Below are 3,710 nucleotides of genomic sequence, written 5' to 3'. Positions count from 1 at the left end.
GGGCGAAACTTCAAAATGCGCCTTAAGTATTTTAATTTATAAAAAAACTAAACACTGAATATTATTTATAAACGCAATATAAATAATGATTTTGCCTTATAATTATGTAAGCGTATGTTAACTTTATTTAAATCAATAACTTATTAAAATATAAATATACATAATTATTATAAGAACATTGATGTAACATAATAAATAATAATATTATTTTTACTTATAACTAACATACTAATACTAAATATCTCGAATAAACTGTATGGAAAAAGTTCACAGCAACAAATAGATAATACGGAAAACAATAGATTACGGCCCTTTTACCAATACCATAAATAAATAATAAATATACAGCTATTTGAGCTGTTGAGAAAAAGTAATAATAAATAAATGTATTAAATAAACTCACAATTTGGCTATGCCTGCTGGCCAGCTGCTGCCTATCCTAGGTAATATAAAATATTAAAATATAATTAACAGTGATCTACTGCGGCCACGATATTATAATTAATAATTTGTAAAAAATATTACGTTTAACACGGGAAATAGCGCCCAACAAAGATAATATTACAAAAAAAAGTACGTAAACGAGACGATTTGACGACGAATAATAAATAAATACTGGCAATTGGGGGGCTCGCGCATATGATTAAAAATAATAATAAATACAAAACTTGTAAACATTGCGACGGACCATAGACATATTAATAAATGGACTGCGTCCCCCACACACCCCGCCTATGTCACCGTGAGACCAACATTGTTAGAAAGAATTCAAAGATATTAAACATGAATGTGAAAGAGATAGAGCATAGTTTAAGAAAATCATAGAGCAAAAAATTAGATATCATGGAATGACAAGCAAAATTTGGAGGTGATAACATGATAATTTGTCTATGGATGATCACGATAATAATATAAATGTTAAATATTAATATATTATATAAAATATAAAATATTATAACATGGTTTTATTTTATTTTATAATTGCAAAATAAATTATTTGATATCTATTACCTAGTAAGTATTAGTAAGTATTACCTAGTAGTGAAACTGTGATATTACAGAAAATATTGAAATAAGCAATACTCAATTTATATTATAGATGAAACGGATGAATGGTATAGGTTCAATAGTACGATAGGTATAAATGTAAATAATTTGTACTTTATTTTTCTGACAAAACAAAATAGAACATTTTCAAAAACACATATTAAATTATATTTATATTGTATCATTAATATGTATGTATTGTATACACATATAATATAAAAGTTAATTAATTATATAAAATAATTTTTGACAATACGTCGATATTTTAAAAGTAAAATTACATAGTACAAAAAATTAACTTTGGTACCTAGTAGATATTATATCTTAATATATTAATATCTTATTGATTTTTAAAGTGAATCGTTTTTGTTAAAAAAGATCTAATACGATCATCTGGTTGGCTTTCGTTCATACAATAATGATGTATACATATTCTAAAATAACTTTAAAAATTAATATATACTATTTGTAAAAGGTGGTCATTTCATGGTTCTTGATTTAATATGTGTTCAGCTATAGATAAAAAAAAATTATTTATGCTTATTCGCGAAGTTGCTTTTATAATAAGAAAATTAATTATATTACTGCTTGTTGATAGTCTACTTTGGTACATTTTAAAAACTCGTTCTGCTACTTGGCACAGGTGGATGACATCCACTGAAGGTTTTCTTAATCCCCCACAATTTTTGATATTTATTAGAGAACCTACTTCAGAATGGGTCCAAGTCAAACTTCTTATGCAGTCATCACAAATTATTTTTTTTTCCAACTTCCGAACAATAAATCCTGCTATGTATTCAACAATGTCAGCTACTACGGTTTGTTGTGTAGTTGTACCTTCTAATTAAGATCATCATCAGTTACTTCAACGCACAACATATCAACGCATTTTATTACTGGCCTGTTGGTAGTATGTATTCGGTTGAGAATAGTTGTTCATTCGCGGGTAATTATTTGTGCGCATAAAATTATTTGGTCTTGAAAAATTGTTTGATCGAAAATTCCTGTCATTGAAATTCGTACCATTTGGTCTCTGATGATTGATTCTATTGTTATACGAAAAATTACTTTTTTGGGTTGGAATTCCGTTCCTATACCTATAACTTTCCCTTTCCGTCCTATACTCAATTTCTTCAGCTTTTGATAATTGTTTTGCTATTTCAAGAGTTTTCGGATTTCGTGATTTCACTATCGTCCTGATAGGTTCTATTAATCCCTTAATAAAGATTGTTAACGTTTGTTCTTTAAGCGTCTCATGTATGACTTTTGCTTCCGGTTCTGTTTTACCTAGTGTACTAAGTGTACATAATTGATAATATAATTTTTCTACTCTATGATAATAATCATTTACATCCTCATTATTATGCATCCTAATCGAATTTAGTCGTATTTGTAAGGATGAGGCTGTAGCAGTTACTTCGAATGCGTCTGTTAAATAACTTTTAATAAACGACCATTTTGATACATTTTTATATTTAATCATTTCCAACGCTCTACCTGTTAACCTTGTGGTAATATATTTGACTAGTGTTGGTGCGCTTGTCTCTTCTACTAGACTTACAGCCATGTCGCATGCATTTATGAATTGATAGATATCGTCTATGCCTGTGCATAATAATTTAATGTTTAATAATTCGATTGGGGCTTCTATCGGGCTTAATAATTAAATTTTCCTATTTGTTTCGTTTAATTCGTTTCCTACACCGGTGTCGTACAATGAATTAGCTACTTTCAAGGGAGATGTACCTTTTTTGTCAATAAATTGCTTCACTACTCATTTAATACGTTATTCTCAATACTCATAATAATAATTCAATAAATGCCCTTTTAATAAATCAATAATAATATCACGCCCTTCAATAATAATTCAATAATACGCCCTTTAATAAAACTTCAATAATAATTCAATAATAAAAACTTCAATAATAATTCAATAACCCTTTATAAATTCAATAACTCCAATAATAACTTCAATATAATAACCTCAATAATAATCTCAATAGTAACTTCAATATAATAACCTCAATAATAACTTCAATATAACCTCAATAATAACTTCAATAATATGCCCTTCAATAATAATATTTTCAATAATAATTCAATATACGTTTTACACCATTATACTTATACTCGACTACTTAATATTAGGTACTTATGTTTTAATTATGTTGCATACGTCTATGTAACAAATTCAAAAATAATTATCCACTTACAATAAAGCGGTGTTCCTCGATGCTGATGACATGATGTATGGTTTTTGATGGTACTGCAGCGTAATTTTTTGTTTGTTGTTGGTTCTTCCTCGGAGTTGTCGCCTTAGAAGAGTGATCAATTCCTCCTTGTTGACTGTAGCCTTTGATGGTTGCCTCCTTTGAATGAAATCAAGTCCGACTGCGCCAGTGTTACGTGCAGCCCTTTCAGAATCCAAACGATGATGTAGTTTGAAATAATAATACTAATTTCAAAGTAATAAAATGTGTTTTAATAATTTAGAACAATCAAATTATGAAAATATAGTAGTAATGTAGAATGATTTCGTGGTAGTAGCGGTGTAGCGGTGTAGCGGTGTATAATGGCTGGTGGCGTGAATTGACTTCGGTCTTGCTGGTCCAGGTACATCTGATCAGGCTGCGCTCCTGTCTCCCTTATATATGCTGTCAGCT

This window comes from Acyrthosiphon pisum, unplaced genomic scaffold (assembly GCF_005508785.2).
Source record: "Acyrthosiphon pisum isolate AL4f unplaced genomic scaffold, pea_aphid_22Mar2018_4r6ur Scaffold_21109;HRSCAF=23054, whole genome shotgun sequence".
Taxonomy (NCBI): Eukaryota; Metazoa; Arthropoda; class Insecta; order Hemiptera; family Aphididae; genus Acyrthosiphon; species Acyrthosiphon pisum.
This window is presented reverse-complemented; position numbering follows the sequence as displayed.